The sequence below is a fragment of the Castor canadensis genome, chromosome 2 (genome assembly GCF_047511655.1).
Source record: "Castor canadensis chromosome 2, mCasCan1.hap1v2, whole genome shotgun sequence".
NCBI classification, from domain to species: Eukaryota; Metazoa; Chordata; class Mammalia; order Rodentia; family Castoridae; genus Castor; species Castor canadensis.
In genome coordinates, this window is record NC_133387.1 from 199,640,826 (window position 1) to 199,663,621 (window position 22,796).

General features: G+C 35.2%; 1 protein-coding gene across 1 annotated transcript in view; it reads right to left on the reverse strand.

Annotated features, from left to right (window-relative positions):
• Cntn5 (contactin 5) overlaps positions 1-19,861 on the reverse strand; it is a 1,105,069-nt gene extending 1,085,208 nt beyond the window's left edge. Inside the window, exon 1 of the mRNA XM_074066853.1 lies at positions 19,727-19,861. The gene's annotated coding sequence lies outside the window, so the exon portion shown is untranslated. The remainder of the gene's footprint in view (positions 1-19,726) is intronic.
• Positions 19,862-22,796: the final 2,935 nt, after the last annotated feature.

Sequence of the window (22,796 nt, forward strand, 5' to 3'; positions counted from 1 at the left end):
GATCTTTAGAGTTATAATGTATGTGGATCAGCTCATTTGCTTTTATTTTCAATTTTCTTTGGGAAAAAATGAAATATATTGAATTTTTTGAAAAAAAATAAATTTCAATACATATTTTAAACATGTTAATTACACTTGACCTAACCAGAAAAATCATATAATAGTCCTATAGCTGTAATCTTCAAAGACTAAAAGTCAGTTTCACATAACTATTTAAAACGGAAATAATCATATAAAATATATCCAGAATTTCAGTATTTTTCATAGGTCAAGAGCATACTTTTAATCTATGTGTGAGCCACAGAAATATCAGTCTGCACCTTTGTTTGTATCACTCCTAAAGCATTTTAATTATCATTTTTGATTATTGGGGTAAAGGCTCATATACTCAAAAGCTGAACAGTTGATCCTATCAATAACAAGTTATTTTCATTACTCAGATGGATGAATTTCTTGATTAGCTTTTCCCATATTAATTGCTGGAAACTGATGTAGCAAAATTTTGTATATCAAAGACTTTGGAGCTTTAAAAAGGCTGTGAAATTATCTATTTATCTTATGCCCAACACTATTTACAAATTATATTTTATCACTGCAATCTGAAGGCTCTTATCTCAAAAGACAACACACCATACACACACCCCCACAATGCACACATACTCACACACACACATGCACACACACACACTCACACATGAACACACACGCATCCCCACAATCCACACATGCACACTCAAACACACGTACACAAGCAAACACACGCACCCCTACACATGCACACACTAACACGCACACACACTCCCCCACACATCCACGCATGCACACTCAAACACACGCACACACACTCACTCGTTAAACTTTATGCCAGAATCAAATGATAAGATCAGTTTCACATCTTAACCATTTTCCAACTTTAATAATTTATGACATATAATTTTACTCATACAGATAGAAATTGAAGTAGGCTAATATAAAAGCTTATGAACATATGAATAAATATTAGTGGTTACTGGTTTTCTGGTGTTAACTGGGATTGTACTCAGGGTCTTGTACCTGCTCTCTTGAGCCAGACTCACAACCCTTTTTGCTGCAGTTATTTTTCAGATAGGATCACACACTTTTTGCCCAGGCTGACCACAGACCAAGATCCTCCTCCCACACAGCTGGGACAACAGGGAAGACCACCACTCCCAGCTTGTTTGTTAAGATGGGGTTTCACTAACTTTTTACCTGGGCCAACTTTGAACTGCAATCCTCCACATCTCAGCCTCTCAAGATGGTAGAATTACAGGAATGAGACCCCACTCCTGGCCTGTTATTTTCAATGTCATTAATTTCAGCTTCAACTGTACTGAAAATTTCAGCACGTGTTCATGTTCTTCTTGTTTCAGTTATAATTAGGTAATGACTTCCCTTGTAAAAGACAATTATTCTCTCTCTCTGAGAAATAAATGAAAGACAGATGAATGATGCTGATGTAGATAATTTTGATGCAAAACATTTCCCATGGATGTTATGAACAAACTTTAACCTAAAGTAACTCTTTAAAATGGTACTTTCTACTAATTTAATTCCTTTTCATGAAGTCATTTCTGAGATAAAGTTAGGGACACAGACTATCGAATATGAAATTTGTGTTAAGAATGCCAGATTCCAGCTCTGTGGTACAGTGATGGGCAGTTATATTACCTTATTGCATTACTAGCCATATTTGATTTTTCTTATTTGTAATGTGTGGTAATTAACCTTTCTAGTATGTTTCATTCCTATATAAGATGTTTTATTGAATAAATTAAAAATCCTATGAGGAAGCTAAGTCTTCCTTAGCTGACAAAATAATGTCATTGTCCCATCCTTTGTATTAACTGGTAAGCAATTTATAAACAATGTATCCAAATTCAGTTTCATAAAATATATAATAAAATTTGCAAGTAGTATATCTTTTCCAGGAAAGGGGCTACAGACCAGTCTAATTTACAATTACACTATTTTCCAATAGCATATATGGGAACTATTTTTCTAGTATTCCACAAAATGTGCCTTCCCCAGGCCTTCACAATTGCACACCTCTACACACTGAGGTTCCTGTGGGGCCACAGTGCATCCACACCAGGACTGTCTGTGGGTTTCCTTCAGTGCTGATAGCTGTGCGGGATGGTCTACCCAGCAGGGGCTCCAGACCCTTTCTTGGTGTCACCATGGTGCTTACAGGACAGCAGTACCCACCAATGGCAGAGAAGTTCCTGGTTTACTACTAATTTCTACTGATTTTATTTTTCAGTGAGTTTTCTTTCTTTTTTTGGCAGTACTGGGGTTTGAACTGAGGTCCTCATGCTTGCTAGGGAGGCGCTCTACCACTTGAGCCACTGCACCAGCCACCTGAGGAGTTGTCTTTAAAGTATGTAAGCACATTGGTTTTGTTTACTAAGCATTGCTTCTCTTACAGTTTCCACACACGGTACTGAACACCACAATGCTCAGGTGTTCATACAAAAGAGTGTATTATGCAGGACAAGCCATTCCACATGGCGTCTGAGTCAATGCCAGTGACATTCTTTGTCTTGAGACTGTAGTTAAATGCTGCCTGATATTCTGAATCAGAATATCTATCTTCCTTTAAACTGAGACTGTCTTAATTGCAGCATGGTTCAGAAAGGGTGAGTAGTGAAACATGAATATTTAATATTTAATATTAGGAAGTTATGGGAAAGTGGGCATGAAGAAAATGGACTGGTTAAAGGCACTAATGAATTAAATGGTGTATATATATATATATATATATATATATATATATATATATATATGCAACTTTCTAAAGTAGCAAAAAGGGCTGGGGGTGTAGTTCAGGTAGTAGAGTGCTGGCCAAGCAAGCAGAAGGCTCTGAGTTCAAACCTCTGTACCACCAAAAATAAAATACTGTTGACTCAGCCTGTTCAAAATTAAATATGAACTCTTATTAAAATAATAAGTGTCCATATGCATCTTCTCCAAAACTTGCACTAGGATCTCCCTATGTGTGCTGACAAATGAACGACTGGGGATGCTATTTAGCACTATGATGCTACTTTTAGTTACAACAATATTCATAGTTATGTAAAATCACACTCATTGAGTGGTAGAATGCTTTCCTAGTGTGTGTGAGGTGCTGTCCCATCTGTAGCATCAAAATGAATGAAAGAATGAGTGAATAAATGTATATAAACTTTCTGACGCTGTCCTTTTGAAAGAAATATACTTGTGCATTCCTTCAACAAGCATTTGGTGAGTGTGTTCTGTGAGCTTGGCAATGGGATATGAAAGAAACCTGTCCTGAACACAGGGGCACTGAGGCAGTCAGGTGTGTCAAAGAGAGAGGAAACTGTGACCCTGGTACCTTGATTGAAGAAAAAGTAGAAGAAAGCTTTCTGTTAAAAGACTACAGCAGCTTGCATATGTGTGACAAATAAAGCAAGCTATAGAAGGGGAGAGACTAAAGATATCAAAGACAAGGCAAAAATTGGAGGAGTGAAAAGCCAGGAGAAGAGAAGAAATGATTGAACAAAATCAGACATGGAAGCAAAAAAGGTTTTGAATAATACAAGGAAATTTTGAACAAAGAGAAAAATTCTCGAGAGCATCTTTTGAGTTAACCCTACTTTGTGGGATAGAGTGTGTCATCCCAGAACATGAAGACTAAAACAGGTTTATAATCTAGGAGCTCTTGCTTTTCTCATTGAAGAAATGAGAAACACAGTTCTTGATTTCAGAAGCCCTTCAAAGTTAAAACAAGTTGTATTTCTTTTTCCCTTGTAACTTAAAAGTCAAAAATTTTGACTAAGGAAATGTTAATAGTAAATGTTTTAAATTGTTGACAGCTCTTTCTTCTTTTACCATAAAGGTAGTTAAATATGCAAATTTAGTATCTCTACCTATGTATCATCAAAGCACTTAAGGAATGGACCCTGTGGGCCTGATTTATGGATGAAACCTTGAGTAAATATGATAGATAGACAGCTGATATTTAAACATGGGGTCACGCCTTACAAATGACAGACTTGCTTTGTGCACAGTGCATTGCACATAAACCTAGGCTTGATTAAACTATATTCATTTTTCACTTTTATTTTTGTACAAGTTCAATGTTTATTAGGTCTTTGTTTTTTAATCCCCTTGGATTTTTGTAGCTAGAGCTTTTCAACCTTGACAGATTTAGAAATTAATGAAATTAGTTATAAATTATCACCATAAATTTCAGGATACTGTGTACCAAATATTATCAACTATCTGTGATTTGATAACTTATAGGTAATAAAATGGATTTTCAATTGGTAATTATTTTATGATGAACCTTTGCTTCAGTAATGATTCCCATGGCTAATACCCTAAGCTATACCTTCTGTCTTTTGAGAGTTTTTGTAGTATCTGGATTAAAAAAAAGCATTCAGGCATGAATACAGAAGCAAAAGGGCTTTGGTTCCAGTAATTACACTGTTTCAGTCTTATCTTTTAGAATTTGTATCACAGTTTATCACCTTTGTATTTTCTCTAACTCTTTTCCCCCTGTAAGTGGCATATTGATAAAAGACACACAGTGTCCAAATTCCCAGCCCATCCACCTGCTACTGAGGAAATGCTACGTAATTGTAACACCTGATTGTTGTAAACCTTGTAAAATCATGAAACCAAACAAAGGAGAAATGTGCCCCCTCCAGTAATCCATAAATCCCCACCACATCCATTGCCTAAAGCAATGGAACCAATGACATGGATATACGAAATTTATTTGGAAATTTTTAAAGAAATGTTCCAGTACTCTGTGATGATATATAGTTTTTGAAATGCAAATATCTCTGAAATTTCCTCACAGAAATTTAGGAAACCCAAATAACATTCTTCTACATGTTTGGTAGGGCACTGGTGATTCCTTCAGGCCATCCATTTCTCAAGCAAAGACCACTAATGGTAATGCAATGATCCCTTTCTGTTCTGCTGTGCCCACTCTCACTCATCCTAGCTCTTGTTAAGCAACTGCCCACTGCTGTATAAAATCACAGAAATGTGAAGGTAATTTTAATTGTGCAGCACTAAGATGTATGTGGCCCTAGAGTGCCTTTGTGTTTGACACCTGCAAGCTCTACTTTCCCTTGATCTCAAAGGAAGTGTTGGTCTTCGATTTCATTTTTACTTTTAGTGTTTTCTATTGAGGCAAAGAAAACACAATGACTAGCAGCATGGCTTTTGTGAGCTTGTTTAGTGACCAAAAATAAATAAGAGTGTGTGTCCTTTTTGCAGCTCAATAGTGTTTCCTATTGATAACCTACAGACCTTGTTCGGAGGGAATTGGCTGAAAGAACCACATCTTAAGAAAAAGAAGAGAGAAGCAGCAGAGAAAAAAAGAGTCAATACAGCTCCCAGACTTACAACAGTCCATGACCTAAAAAGCTGAGGAACACCTTGTAGATTATTAGAATCAGTTCTTCTTCAGGAGTCTTTCTTTTCTTTTTTCTCATTATACACATTTATTGCTTTTTATGGCAGATATTTGTCGATGACTTATGGCACTGAGTTGAGGGACTCTATTTTTTTATTCGGGATTAAGAAAACCTTTATTTTTAAGAGCATGATAATCATGTTTGATTTTAAATTCTTTTAACTCCAAAGAGTTATCTGACAATTGTTTAAAATTAATTTTTAGCAAAACAGGAAATGTCTATTAACTTTTCTACTAAATTACCTTTCTTATAATAATTTTCCTATCTGATGGAGAAATATAACATTTAAGCTAGTTATTGGTATGTAAAATTGGAATAGTCACATGATAAGTGCAAATAACAATTATGTCTATGATTTAATCAGTTACAAATGGGACATTTTGGTTTTTGGTACTATTTGTGATTAGGTTCAGTGGTGAAATTCAAACATGACACATTTTATGTTATAAAATTTTCATATACCACTTAATAATGGCTGTAAAATAATAGATATCTTTCTTGATTTCTTTGTGTTCAGAAGTTTTAAGTTTGTATAAGTAAGCATTGGACAAATTTAAGCAATTTATAATATGAAAAAATATTGCTCATGTTTCAGAAGATCTAAAATAAATGTTGGGGTACTCAACATTTTGTTTTGTGACAAGAAGGTTAAATGCTTTGTAATAAAAAAATACAGACATTGCAAAATCTAATGAGCCAATGGACTTAAAACTTTAAATGAAATAAAAATAATATTTTGCCATAATTTCTTCAAGACTATGCAAGTTCTCTTTCTTGCAATTAAGAAAAGACAGCTTGCACAAATAATTCATCTTAGGGGTTTCGCCACATTAATGGCCTGCCCCAAATCTTACAGAGGACTTCCTGAGAACTTGCCTGTGTTGTACTGTGTCATAGGTAGTTGTTTCTCGTGCAGTATTTCTCAGTCTTGATGTCTTTTAAGCATTATGTTATTTGCAGCATTGTGTGTTGAGACAAAATTAATAAAGGATCAATTTAACTTAAAAATTCAGTGTTAATGCTATGCAAAGTAGTTTGTCAAAGTGACCAAAACATACCTGGATCTCCTAGCAGGAAGAACAGTTTTTGCAGCGATACCTGGGAGTTTTATTTTTGGTGGAATAAATTGTGTCAGGAAAAGTGCAGACATGGGAAATATAATGAAAGGTTTGGGAGTCCTATGACTTAATCTACAATGTGTCACTTGTTGTCATTGCACAGGAGCCTCAAACGGGCTCCTAAAGATCCTTGTGGAATTCTTAAATGGGACATTGCAAAATGTGAATATAATATAGAGATCATTAAAGCTTTTAAGGCAGGAAAAAAATTATTCCTTCAGAATGATTGACATGTTGGAGAACAGAAAGAGTGAAATCTGGCTAAGGAAGATCTTTCCAGTGAAAGATGTGCTGGCTATCCTTGCTGAGTGGGACTTCGAGGGATAGATTGAGGCTCATTTGTCCAGTTTTTGTTGTTTTGATTGTTTTTTCCCCTTTGATTGAAAACTGCTCTCCTTCACCTAAGAAGAGTCACCTGATCTTTGTGGCACCTCCACTGGACTTTCTGCTTACAATGAAGGGGGAAAGGAAGACAATGATATTTGTACAAATATCTCTGGCTTATCACAGATAATACATTTTATTTCTTAGAAAATTTGGCCAGGTCTTAAGGCAATTTTGATTGACTTCTTGCTGCTACTTGTTTCTTGGTTCCTATTAATATGTAAAAAGAATAGGAAAAGATCAACCTATAAGAATTAAAGTGGAGAATGCACAAAAGCTACAGAAAATGTTGTATAAACATAAAAAGATGTTCAAAATATTAAGACTAAGTTAAACCAAAAATAACACACTTTTCTGTTGGCAGAGGCTGAGAAGTTTGGTAATACCCTGTGTTGGTTACAGTGTGAGACAGACTTTCCAGTATGCCTGCTGGTGGCAGTGATCATTGGTACCATCCCTGTGAGAACAATTTGCCAGTAAATCCAAAATTTTAAATGCACATTCTCACTGACCCAGCAATTCTATTTTAGATCTACTCACTTGTATATAAAAATGCACACATAAGATACTTCATTTCATACATATTTATTTCATATGGAAAATTGATAAATTTAAGTGAGCAATTATTTATACAAATACTGTTATATACCCTTATGGAAAATCCTGGTGTGTTAAGGAAATAGACATCTTTTAAAACTGCTATATAAATATCCTAATGTATCCAGAAAAAATTGACCCATTATTTGGAAGAACATATACACTAAAAATTTATTGATGATACCTACTTCTGAGAGGTGGAAATGGAAAGTATTTTAAGGAGATTTCGCATCCATTATATCCTTTTTTGTGGCAATATTAAAGCATTTCTATATTTTTATTGCATACTTAGGAACAAAATATGATGTTTTGATCTACATATACATACTGTATTCATTATAACAGTAAGTGATACCACCTGATAGTGTCTGCTCTCTTGGCAAAAATCCAGTCTACAACTGACATTGCTAAGAACAGTCCTCATTTTGTGCATCATATCTCTGGAACTACTCATCTTTCATAGTTCCAACTTTGACATTTATTTCTTTCTTAACCACCCCATACCTGGTAACCAACATTCTGCATTCTGGTTTTGTTTCTGTTTAAAGATTGTGGATATTACTGAGATAATGAAGTGATTTTCTTTTTATGTCTAGTGACCTCTTGGTTCATCCACATTGTCAAAAGTGGCAGGGTCCCTCTCCATTGTAAAGTCAAATAAATAATATGTAAGGAACTCATATGACTCAATAGCTAAATAATAAGTAGCTTTAAAGAGGACAAAGGACCTGAGCAGACTTTTCTTCAAAGAACACATAAAAATGTCCAGAGGCATATGAAAGAGTGTTCAACGTCACTAGTCATCATGAAAAATGGATCAAAACCATGAGATATCACTCCACATGTACTAGGACAGCTTTTATTGGTAAAATGAGAGATAATAAGTGTGGCAGGAGTGTGAAAAAAGGCAACCCTTAGCTACACTAACACAGCCAAAAGGGAAAGCATTGCAAAAGCTACAAAAGAAATTAAAAACAAAACCACTACACTACTCAAGAGTCCCCGTTCTATTAAACACCCAAAGAAAATAAACTCACCAATACCTAAAGATGCCTGAATTTTCATGTGCATTGAAAAATTATTCACAATAGGAAGACACGCAACAATGCAAGCACCTGTTAACAAAGAATGGATGTAGAAATTGCAGCGTGTATGTGTTAAAAATAAAATAGTTTTCGATATATTATACTGCTCATTGTCAATTCCATAAATTAGGAAAGAAAAGAAATGAAGACCCGGAGTTCAATGAATTGAAATTTCATTTATGATTTTTTTTATCATGTGGTTCTCACAGCATAGCAGGTGGAAAAAACCATTTGTCTTCTACTGGAAAGTAACAGAAAATCACTTACATTTGAAGTCATTCTTAGCAACTTTTAACCCTTTAGAAACGAAGGGCTAGAAGAAAATTCATAATGATCATTTGTTATTTTCAGAAAGCATTTCTTCTACAAAATAATACCTTTCTACTCATCAAACCTTGAAATGATGTGCGTGTTACTTTTTCTTCGAGAAAAGGGTTAATAAAAATATATTTTTTTATTTGGATTTTCAGATTTCATTGTAAGAAAACTTGAATTTTTCTGAATTGTCTGAAATTGAAAGACAAAAATGTATCTAGTGATAATGTAACTCCTTTAGAAAAAAACAAATATGTATGAGATAGACAATTTATTCAATCATTAGTCAAGTGTAAATACTAACCAAATATAAATTAACATTTCAAACTGGTTGTTAATTGGAAAAATGTACTTGAAAGTTCTCTTAACTTTTTAAATATCTGTTAAATGATGCTATGTCAGAGGAATTTGATCATAAAAAAAGTCTAGAAAAAGGAATAAGATTGAGAAATAAGGACATTAGACCATTACTTACTCCAAATTAATACTTATTCAAGCAAATACTGGCAAATTTTGGAGAGTTGGCATCTCAATATTCAACTAAAAAATAAATCAGGTACTTATATCTGGAAAATTATTATAAGGTGAATGAATACATTCAGAACAGACAACTTTGTGTAGGGAAATATCCACTCCTGGGAACTTTATAATTTGTATCTCATGATATGAACATGTATTCAATCACACCCTTATTGAACAACACAAGCGAGCCTGTTTTCTTTTGGCTCCCTGTTCTGTCTCAATTCTTGGCTGTCTTCACCTTTCTTTTGTCCTCTCTTTCCAACATCCCCACACCATATGTAGTCTTCTCTCACTTTGTTTTGAAAGAGATGATTCTTATGTGAGATCTCTTTCCTACTTCTTTCTATTTTATCTTCTGCAACAGTAGCAAAGTCAGTAAATATTTATGGAAGAGGTTCATAGATTGCATAGACAGAAAGGAGGTGAGTAGTTAGACTGCAGGTAATTTACAAAACAAGTAATAAAATCAAGTTACTGTAACCCTTATTTCCAAAGTAGCCAAGAGAAGAGTAAAACAAAATCAGCATCATAATTCATCTAAATATCACTTGTAGAAAAACAACAAAGACACTTGTACACTGAAAGAAAATTATTTTATTTTTGCTCTAAAATCCAGTAGACTCAGCTTCAATTTGTTTTAGTGAACTAGGATTTTACACAGTATTTTTAGTACCACAGGTTTCTTTAAGAATACTCTTCAAAAGCAGTAAAATATGAAAGGTGAAAGAGAAAGTAACTAAATACACGAATATAGTCTACCAATCTGATGTCACAGAATATTCAAAACTATCTTCTGTTATTTCCAAAATAGAATCTATGCTCCAAATTACTTTGTAAAGGAACATTAAAGACTTCCTTTTTCAGGGAGAAAAAAAACTAAACTCCAAATGACCAAAAAGAGATAATCAGATTGAATATGTGCAAATAAAATTAAGACCATGGAAAGGAAAAAAAAACAAAACATGTTACAATCAGCAAATGTAGATGAATACAGGGAGTCCTTCCAAGAAAGTCATTTCCCTCATATTTGGAACATTAGAGCGATAATACCCATTTACATTTATACAAAATTAAAATTATTATTCTGCCTTCAAAACCCTAAAGGTAAAAAGGAGATATTGTAAACATCTATAACTAAAGAAATAAAGGAAGTAATTTTGATTTCTAGACCAACACAGTCCCATATCCTAGCTAAAAAACCATGAGATAGCGGTTACTAGCATCCTGCTATAGGGACAGAAACAAATCTTAGGAAGATTATGGAGTCACTCAGGGAACACCTGGGGGAAGCAGGTAATTCAAGTTACACCTCAGTCTCACAAGTCCAAGCTGCTTCTGTGACTTCCATTCCTTCCATGAATGTTATCTGCTTGTTGGAGTTCATCCTAGGTTCAGCCATCAAACCCTGGAAGTTTCTTTCAATACTCTATTCAGTAAAATCTCATAATTCACACAGCTATGAAATGACACTGGATTAAAACCTGAAAAATAACTTAAATTCGTTGATTTTAATTTTATTGAGAGAGAAATAACCTGAAGGAAAGAAAGAAAGTGACTTGTAAAAGTCATAGTAAGGGGAAAGTGGGTTTGAGTCTCATTGTCAATACCATTTAGTCTTAAAAATGTTATCCTCTTGCTTCTGAACAAAGAATCCTCTAGGTTTGTTCACTTTATAAATTTGTGACTCTTCTTTGCATTATAGAGAGTTCTTTCTCTGTAGTAAATAGGTTTCCTATTTTTGCTAGACCCTGGCCTCCTTTCTGCCTCTTTTCCCTCTCACTGAAAAAATCAGCCTGTATCAATTTGTAATCAAAATGTCCATCCTTCAGCTCTTAATGAGTCATTGTCTGGGGAGTCACTTACATCCAGGCCAGTAATGAGCATTTCTGTTTCTCAGGAATTCTTATGGATCCTAAGAATGCATGGCCAATGTGTCTGTAGTTAGGTCTACCAATAGACTTTCTGAGGGTTCATACTGAGCTGTGTCCTGACTAAACAATTCTTTACCTCCCCATTATCAAGATCAAATTTCTCCCTGCCTTTGCAGTTCCAGAAGCAAATGGGTATCATACATGCTAGGTTTGTAAAAAATGCTTACCCAAGTAAATTACCTGAACAAAAGATCATCTTTTAATCCTCATGATCTAAAGTTATCCACATCCCCTTCCACAATTAGTGCATCTTCCAGCCTTAAGTTAAAAATACAATATTTTAGTAGATAACTTGCTTATGTTAGTGAGAATCGACCTAAAAATAAAAATTTCCTCCCAGACTCAATATTTTGATGTTTCTAACACATGTTTATCATTAAAAGTAGTTTATTTTATGTATTATCACAACTGAATGGAAGTCACCAGCCCCATTTTGCATGTAAAGAATGGTTCACTGATGTCTATAATTTTACAGCTAATAAATCGGGGAGCCAAAACTGAGCTCTAAAATTCAAATACAGAATCTTCCAATCCACAATGTTCCTTATATTAAATAGATTATCATAATTTTTTAAATCATATTAGTTCTAGTTTTGCCTCTATTATTACTACTGCTAAGTGGAAGAGCCCAGGTCACCAAGGTTTTGTTACTTTCATAGTCAATCTGCCTCTGCAAGATAAATTTGATTAACATCATTAATAGTCTAAATTTAATAACTATACCAAAACAAACTTATTTATGCCAGCATACAGTAATTGTGTTTTTTATAATATCTCAGCCACATTCGTTTTACTGCAGAGTCAACTGTAGTGTGAGACTTGATGGCTCTAAGCCCCTAAAATTAGTACCATAATGAGATGTAAAAAAAAAAAAAACAGCCTTCATTTGCAGTGGTTAGGTGAATCTTAGAGCACCAAAGCTACTTCAAAATAACTCAGGCACTGGGAAGGAAATGTGGCAGTTAGAGAACCAATGGCAACATGGAATAGATTGAAATGGGAAAATTTAGCAGACGAGAAATGACAGCAGTGTCTGAAAGGAGAAATGCTGAAGTTTTGCATTTTATCTGTATATAACTCTTTCCCTGAACATTTCACTTGGACCATACCCACTCCATGGCGTGCTTACTTCCTCCACCAAGCTTGAACAGCTTACTCCCTGTGTACTGGTACAAAGGACTACACCTGCCCACAGTAGACCATGTGAGTGAGCTAATACAGAAATTCTGTAAAAGTGAAAGGAAGTTCTTTCCATAATTGTACTCATTGTACATAATTTTCATAATTGTACATGCTAACAAAGCCACATGAAAGAGCGAGGAACAAACAAATTCAGTCATATGATTTTAACACTATTAACACAGGGAGACTCATTCATCACGTCATATCAGAATTATTTAAGTTAAATCTCAAGTAGCCACTCTTTTTCACTAAGATTACTATTTTGAGATAATACTAAAGAATTAAGAGTAATTTCTAGTAACATAAATATTCAAAGAAATTATAAATTCAAAGAATGTCAAAGACCATTTATTCATTGGGCTTGGAGAATAATTTTATATTTTTAATAGAGCTAGTTACAAATTTTGACTGCATGATTTAGGTAGAAAAGACCTCAGATAAGACACTAATCTTTTTTAGTCACAGTCTTTTTACTTTATCTACACCACACTTGTCGTACAACCTCTAGATAGTCAATATTTAAGAGAGGCTCTAAAATTTGAATTCCTACACCCCATCCATACAATTTCCTCAAATATGAATATTCAAGCCACAAGAGACATCGTCTATAAAAATAATGTTATGCTAGAAATTTCAGCAACATTTAAGCTGTCTTCCACTGAATTGAATTATGGTGATTTTAATTTTTTTCTTGTTCAGTTCTATTGAAGAATTTTAAGCATACACATTCATTCTAAAATGAATGACTTTTACATTGCTTTAAGATTAAAATAATTTATCACATTATTAAAATTAAAATAATTTATTTTATGTTACATTATGAAAATTAAGCAGAGATGAACTTTGGTTAAGATACAATGATGACTAAATATTATATAGACTTGAATTTGCTCTCTTTACTTCCTTTAGTATTGTAATAATAAAAGTAGGATTTATATATAAGTTGATATTTGAATTTTAAAACTCAGAAGAGGAATATTTCTAAAGACATTACTTTGTGCTTTGTTATCAAATGCTCTAAACTCCTTATCCTTAAGAAGCCCCCGATTTGAAATTTTCTCAGAACCTGACAGGACATTGTAATACTTTCCCACCTGCCTTCCTCATTTCATTCCATCACCCAAATGAGTATTACCAAAAATCATTCCACCTGGGGAGGAAGAACGTATTAACAAAGGACATGGGTTTTCCCTTACACACATGAAATAGGAAACATTTTTCCTATTTCCTAATTGACTGTGATATTCTAAAGCCGTCTATGTTTCTTAGCAGAAAATATCGAAAAGTTCCTTTATAAGATTTAGCTATTGCGTGCATGCTAAAGTTCACTCATAGCAGTTCACATACAGCACTAAGATATCCAGTTTTTAGTTAAAAGAATATGGTTTTAGCAGTTTCCTGCCTCTGAGTAAATCAAATTTAGTATTAAATTTCTTAATTGTAAAAGAGAATGTTTTACATAGTCATTGGTAATAAGGAAATTACTTACATCATAACCTAATCTTCATTTGAACAGATACAAAAGTAATTAAAATATTTCACAATAAAAAAGAATACAAACTATAAAAAGCTCTGACCTAGAAATTTAAGAAAACTGGGTCTTGTTTTTTTTTTTTCATTTCTTGCACTTTGCCTCTTTGTATAACAGCTTACTAGTTGTTCTGATGGAAAAGAGAAGATAGGAGTTCTGTAGAAGCCCACCAGCACTAAATGGCATTATTTTGTCACTCTCTTCTGTGTACTCACAACTTACTCATCAATAACTCAGGAGATTTGTGCTGAATTTTAATAAAATGGCTATTTTAGCATCAGGAATTCTCTTTTACTGGCTCTTTTAGCGTCATTATAATAGTGACATGTAAGAAGCAGAAGAAATTTTCAAACTAAATAATGAAGCTTTCAGTTCTCTTATAAAGTCATAACCTGAGGAATCACCAGTTAAAATACTCTTAATTAGAAAAAAGTTGTCACAACAACTTTTTTCAAGTTTTTCACAATCTGGAGGATGAAATTAAGCTAGTTTACATCTTTTTGGAAAGAATATGAAGTATTAAATTTGAAAATAACAAAATAAGAGAAAAGAAAACAAATCTACCTTAGGTCAAGCATGGAACTTTTCTAAAGCTTTCAGAAATATTTAGATGCATTTAAATCTGTTGAGGTGGCAAGGAGCTGCTGTAATTAATGATAATGAGATTCTAGTGAAGTAAAAATACCTTTCTGGGAAAGTCAGAATTCAAGTTAAAATCTCTGCTGTCACTAACTTGTATCTTCCCATTAACATTAACTTTACTTAACAGGAATGCTCTCTAATTCTATAATTTTAGAAGCTAAGGTACAATATAATCTCAGTAAATATTACATCATCAAAAGAAAATTGTTTTATCAAAACAATGGTTGAACCCAGAAAAATCCAAATAGATGCTCTCAACTCTTTGAATGTTATGTTTAAATTTGGTTTATTTTCAAAAAAGTTTTCATTTTAAGTGATACTTTCAGATGTAAATTTTTAAAAAATGAAGATGAAACATTAGGTATTTAGAAATGAATTTCTCATGAAATATCCCATTTATCATTAGTAATCTCATAAACACAAGTCCTGTGAAGTATTTGTGAAAATACATGGAGACACTTGGTTGCAGTTCTGGACCCATTACTAAATATATTGATCCTATTACCATATGTTTCTCAACAAGAACTCCTCAGCTTTGTAAACCTCCTGGTGAATGTTTCTATTAATATCATGAATATCCAATTGGAGTAAATTTCAACCTATAAAATGACTATGTATGTGATTGACAATGATTATTCTTGGATGGTCATAGAGGATAAGATGGTTTTTCTGTGTTTTTAGCAACCTAACACAGCTAGATTCCTACCCCTCACAAAATATTTCCATGTGGAATTATACTTTCTAGTTAATGGTCAGGAAGAAATGCTTGTCATCGCTCAGATAAATGAAACATTTTCATCTTCCTCCTTGACCAAAATTCAATTGCTTAAAATGTAAATAATGTTCACATTACTTTGTGGTATTAATTCTTAAGTAAGCTCTTACTTCCTAACAAATTTACAAGAATTATAAATCTGTGATGAGTGAAAAATACATGCAAAAAAAGGTCCCCTTCTTTTCTAGCAAGAGCTCAAGTTTTTTTTAACATATGCTCATTGACGTGAAATATTAGGAAACAGACTGGCACAGAGGAAATACAGAAATTCTCATGGATTTGTAAGGTGAAACATACTGTTAACTCAGGACAACAAGGTTTTTAGGTCATTATGAATGCTTAAGACACCACTGGGGAAAAAGCAGTTTTATACTTGTCAAATGCAGCTGATGAAACATTTTTGGGACAGTTTAAAAATGATAGTGATCACAAGGAATTTAAACTTAAGAGGCACATGAGAAAAGATCGCAACTAAAATTTCTGATGATTTTCGTGAATGATAAACTTGAATTTGACCACAGTACATTATATAAACGTATGGAAATATCACAGTGACCTTCCTTTGTATAATTAATATAAATTAAAAATAAAAGGCAGATTCATTGGTGTTTTAATATTCATCAAACAGAGTATTTGTTCATTTTCAGAATTACTTTATGGCCTGTTTGAAGAGCTCCATTTCCCTGCATAGGAAAAGAGAGGAACTTCTGTACTTTGACCACCTTTTCAGTGTTAGGCACTAACCTACAGGAGTTCATATTGTCAGAACCACTACATAATACTCTGCAATATGAAATTAAAGACTTGTATTTTAACTTCTGAGATTGATAATCATGCAAATGTTCCACATTTAGTTTGTGCAAATATTTTAACAGGTAAAATATAACAGAAGCTATATGAATAGACTTAAAGCAAGTTTGTGAGATTTAGTACCACAAAACAATTGGTGAAATAATTCAATTATAAAACCAGGTTTTTCTAAAAATTTAATATATATACTGAAGCCATTTTCTGATTTGCTCTGTGTTCAGTGTATAGAAACACTTCAAATGTTTTGTTCATTGTTAAATGAAAATTATTTATTACAAAAATTGCTCGAGAACAGGGCAAACAGAAACCTATTCCAATTTGCAGAACCTTCTAACAACATGCACAGGAATGTTTAGGAACCACAAAAGACTAGGGAGATGGGGAACAACAGTTTATAGGAGGTTTTTAATCCTAAGCCTAAGTGTCAAGGACTTTTATACATGGCATTACTTTTAAAATGCAGCAGCCTCTAATGTGGATTATTGATCACAAATGCTCAGAAAATGAACCTCTGCAGGGCTCTGCTGCCTGGAGCTTCCGACCAGTCTCTTTCCTGCTCTGCAGTGCTAAGAATTCACGCAGCATAGTAGCACCAACTAGACAAAAAAAAAAATCATGCCAGAAAAACACAGTTCTCTGTTTGTATCTTCAGGAATAAGAAAGAGCTCAGCCTTTGATGTCAGACAATCGAGAGACTAAATGACATAAATTTATGAATCTCTTTAAAAGAAACAAACTCCTGGACTCTTAAGAAAATGTTTAAAATGTATTTTAAAAGATAGTACAAAATCTCTTGATCATCAAAATTGCGTGGTAGGATGATTCAGAAAAATCACAGCTTTTTAAATATTTTGCCTTATTAAGTTCTAGTATAGTTTTTGGTGGATGCAGGAGCCACTAGAGTTTGCTATAAAACTTTTGTTTTAACCAAGACAACTTATGTAGAGTCAAATTATCTGCACGCAATTATAGTTACCTATAAGACAAGTTTTAATCTTTTTTCTAACTTTTAATCTTTACCAAAATATATCTGTTGTTTTATCTACAAGTGAGACAAACTCCAAACATTCATTGGCTAGCATAGCACCCCTTTCTTTCTTCATCCAGAGGCTCCCCTACCCTTTACTGACACCCTCTGGTCCTTATTGCTAAGTCAGCTTTGCCATCAAATCATATTCTTACCTTGACCAGGATAGTGAAATTTTCCTAAACTGTCAAATAAAAAATACATTGAATATATATATATATATGTATATATGATTTATCAAACTTGTTACCTTTTAACAAATAGTTTTTCTTGCTGAATACATAATTTGTGATAATTCTAAAATAAACACTACCCCATGTGTAAGTTCATACATTGATTTTATTTCCTCTCTCCAACTTCTCAACCTAAAATCTGTTAGGTTTCAGATCACATAATAGTTGAAGTATTTATTGCACAACTTGAGAAATGTTCAGGTATGCCAGCCATCCATTAAGAAATTCCACAGCTCTGGGTTTTCAGATGCATTTCTACAAAGCACAGTGGTGCACATGAACCTCACAGCTTATAAGCTCTGGCATTTGGTTAATGACTGTGGTGATGTTCCTTTTCTTAACTTTTAAGGGTTCTAACTTCCTATTTAGCTGTCTATGGAATCAAAAAGAAAATGAAGTTAGCAGGTTTTCTCTTCATTTCTTAGTTTTCTGATGTAGTAATCAACAATAATTGAAGAGCTTCATCAACCCCTGCACAAAACACTGAGACTTACATTGTGAAAACCTTAAACTGTCTTTTTTTCTGATACTGGGATTTGAACTCATGGCCTGGGGCTTGGTAGGCAGGAACTCTACCACTTGAGCCACACCTCCATCACTCCCTCCTTCTTTTCTTACTTTTGTTTTCAAATATGTTTTAAAATCATCTTCTAACACATCAGCTAAGTTGCTTTTCAAATTTGGCTGTTTATTTTACATATCCTTTTTGTAACTTTTAACTTGAAATTTACTGTTTCCTTAATTAGACATAGTTGATTTTTGCATTTAATATCTTATTTTTAGACATTTCTTTGAATATATTTATATAGTCATTTTTTTCTAGCTGGTTCAAACAAACGTATGCCTGTTATGTTTAAGACACAATATACTGGTCCATGCAGAACTTAAAACAGTTTTAGCATAAAATTGGAAAATAGACAAATATGGGAGCTGCCTCAAAAGACAACAGGCATTTCCAAAAACTAACGGCCTAATAATTGTTGAGTCTTTTGCATTGAGGGTGACAGTGTTAGTCATGAGAACTCTTTTTAACTTGCTGTGGTATTTAGAAATAGCTCTGTATTTGTACTGCAACTTAATAGTCTCCAGTTTTATATCCTTCACCTTTCAAATTTGACTCACTGTTTGTTTACTTCCTTAATATGGTGGTACTAACGAGCACTACTTTTCCATCTTCCACAGGTAAAACTCAGAATCAAAAGTAGAAGCATTGATTTCAAACTGATTTTTAAATTAAGGAATAAATGCATTGCATGTAGGCAAAGCATGGCACATATCACTATAAAAGTTTTTGCTTCCAAACCTGCATTACAAGTACCACACTGTGTGAATTTTTCATGCTACAGAGATTATGTAATTGAAAAACAAAATAATTCTAAGTATTTAGTGGACTCTTATTCTTTCCAAAATAAAATTACTTAAAACAACTTAGTTTTTTTTTTTTTTTGGGGTTGCCATAGCAATTCTCTGTATATTCTTGTATATCACATTCGTATATATGGAAACCAATATTCTCCTCCACCTTTTCTAGTTAAAAAAAATAAAGATTTCAATCTATCACATGTTTACACAATATTTAGAACAAAGCCCAGAATAATGCAAGGCTCTGTTTCTCGAACTTTGCAGAACTATGCTATAGAGCACCTCTCCTGAATTTTAACAAGTTATTCCCCCCCCATGCCCAGTTCTTTGCTGCTCCTTTCTGAGAAACACTTTGCCCAATCTGAAGACCCACAGTCAGATCCAAGAGCCACCATCCTATTTTCTGAACATTTGCATTATTTTCCCCAAACAGTCTTACCCTCCCCAGGCACTTATCACCTTCTAATATATTCGCATGTATTTTTTCTCTTATTTTGGCTGGCATTTTGAGATGACACTAATAGGAGATATTTACTCTCGCTTACACTTTTCAGCATAACATCCCTGCAGAGGGAAAAAAAAAAAAAAAAAAACCACCAGTTTTTCCATTCTGGCAAGATGGCAAGAAAGGATGGCTTTGCAGAAAGAAGCGAGTGTGTCAAAAATCCTAAGTGTCTAGGAGACGAAGTGCACAATCACAGACAGCAAGCAGTCCCTGGCAAAGGAATGTCAGCCACTTACCAACGAGATGCCAGCCTCCCCTGCCCTTCCTTGGCGCTCTCACTCCCCGCCTGCCATCCTGCCGCGCCGGGGTCCAGGTTGGGATGGAGCAGTTCCTCCTCGGGTCCCTTTCAGCTGTGGCAGATGGAGGCGAACTGCAGAGTTTGCAATCATTCAGAGGGACCCCTTCGGCTCGCCCGCCTCTCGCAGCAGAGGGATCGCAGGTAAAACATCCTTCCCGGCCCGAGCTTTAATGGCACTTGCGCTGCAGGCTGCGCGCACTTGCGCTCCCCGCGCCCAGTGGGTTCTATCGGGAGGGAGGCGCGGCGCCTCCTATGGCTGGTGCGTGCGGGGCGCGGGTGTTTCCTCCAATGCGCCCGCGCGCCCCGCGCCCGCGCCTCTGACTGGCTGTGTCCTCCGAGGGTCCCTGCCCCTCCCAGCCCGTGCGCCCCGCCGCCCCGCGCCACCAAGGTGCGTCCTGCACGTCCCCGGGTGGAAGGCACCCGGTGCCCCGGGAAGCGCCTGGTGCGTTTTGCGCTCTGTCTACTCAGCCGGCACCCTTCCCTGCAAAGCCCCAACCCCGGCTTCCCCGCTCTGCAGCCTCTCGGTGTTTAGCAGGAGCAGATTCCAAGGAAGCTTGGGGAGCTCGCAGGCGACATGTCCCTTCACTGTCCCTTGCTCTTGGGCCCAGCCTGTGGCTGATGCCTGTGACAGCAGCAGAGAGTGGACTTCTTCACTTTGGAGAAGGTTCTCAGGTCCTCCCTGGGAAGCACTCTCGCCACCTGCATCTAAGGGCTATTAAGTTGGGACTGGTTTTATTTCTCCTGGATTTTGTTGTGATTGCTTCTTCAGGTCAGTTTTCACAAACCTGAGGAAAGAGCCGACTCAAGTCTCCGACAAGCGCAACCTTTTCTGAGTTTTTTTCCTATCACAATGGCTGTAATTGGAAAAATAGCACAGGTAGTAAATCCACAGCGTGGCAGCTGTAGTGCCATTGTTCTGCCAGTCTCCCCTTTACTTTTCCTCTCTGTCTTTGAGTCATTCCCCAGCTCCTTCAGTTCCTCTGATGGCAACTGTTTGTTAAACAAATTTTATTGCCATTCCTGTGCCATGTGTTTTCAGTGAGAATGGAGTTTGCATCTGTGTGGAATGGAAGGGAGCTCCTACATACTGCCTTCTATGTCTGCTGCGTCTATAGGGGAAACTGTAAGGTGTCTCAGGTGGCACCTGTGTCTTCTAGTGTCATTTTTCATGTATGTGTGAGTCCAGCCTGATCTTGTACTCAAGCTGATTCTGCTGCTCCCTTAATCCCCCAGTGGGGTCTGGCTGACTCTAATTAGCAGGGAGACTCCAGTGCCATGCAGCCTGTAGCCGGAAGCCCTCTACTACCAGCTCTGTGGTCTTTCTCTTGCAGTTTTTCTGGTAATTAAAATTAGTTGTTGTTGTTGTTTTCCTGTTTCTTGGCTTCTTTTCATTCATCCATGGATGTTGTGCAAACACTAAGTCTGCTTTTAATGGCTACCCTCAGGAACTAGGCTGATTTCTCGTTTCATAGCCAAGACGAATTTGTCTGTTTGCATTTAATGCTTCTTTAGCCTTCCATCCTTTTTATTTTCTTGTTCTTACTTTCCAATAATTAGGTTATTTTCTTTATGTGGGAACTGAGGAATTGCTGGGGAGATTCAAGTTCTCTGGGCTTTTTCTCTGTATCACTGGATCCACTCTGGTAATAGGCTGGTGGTTAATACTGAAAATCACCAGGGCTTTTATAAGCTCTTTAAATGTATCACAGAATAGATTCAAAGTCTAAGAGCTTCAAAGCATTTCTTATTGTGCAATGACGTTTTGTCTTTAAATGTTTATTATAATTGAATGCCTACAGCCTTGAGGTGAGATGTAGTGAGTGAGCCTGCTGATAGTTTTGTTCTCTTCTTGAAGTACCCATTACCTATGATTTGGTTGTTCTGGCTCTTTGAGTCATTATATCATCTGTTTCATATATTTTTTTCAACCATCCTTGATCTACCATGGATGTAAGCTGTTACATAGAAATATGTTCAAGTGAATGCAAATATAAGCCAGTAAAATCAAGGGATAGGACACATGAGATGAAGATGGAAATGGAATTTGAAGAAAAAACTGCATTGATTGCAGCTTAGAAAGAGCCCTCAGTTCACCACTGAGATCCTCAGCAACCAATGGTGAGAAGGAAACTCTACCATGATTTTCTCCCACAGTCAACACAAACCAGAAAATTCTACCTCCCAAACAATGTAGAAGGATTAAATCCTTCCTCCTTTTAATTCAAAGAATCTTTAGGCTTATGATGCCTTTACTTTTTATGAAAGGAGTGATATTATCACAAGAATAAGGCACAAAGATGTTTTTCACACAAGTAGACTATGCAGTAGCATTTTTCTTTGTGAAGTTTTCTGATAATGTTGAGAGAGAGGAGATTTTGAGTCTGATGAATAAGGGGGGTAAGATCTATTTCTTTCAGTTGAAAAGACAGTGTTAGCTTTAAGTCATTATTTGTGGGCGGTAACGATACATGGCTACCTTTTATCAGAATCCAGAAAGAGTGACTATACTTTTATTTTTATAAGTATTTCATTTTGTTGTATCATGCAATTATATATTCTATATTAATATCTAATATATACAATATCAGTCTGTCCGACCTCATTTTCTGAAAAATTCTAGAAATTTGCTATCAGGGAGTTTGTCTTGTGCTGTATATTTTCAAAATATTTTGTTTGGAAGTGAAGTCCGGATAGATTTTGGACATTTCCATATCGTCTCATATTCATAAGTCTCCAGGAAAAACAAGCCAATGTCTGAAACTGGAGAAGCAATGGCAAGAAAACATCTACTTGCAGGAGTTCTGCCAAGAGAAACTAACACTCACTTTCCAAGAACCTATCAAACGTTTTCATGTGTCGCGACTAAGATTTTCTGTTACTGTCATCTGCATGTGGGAATTTTAAGCTATTATTGTCTTGACTTGACTTTTCTCCTTGAAAGACATGGAACCATTCATACCCTTTATAAAATCCCAGTGCCATTTACTTAATAAGAATGTTATTAAAAG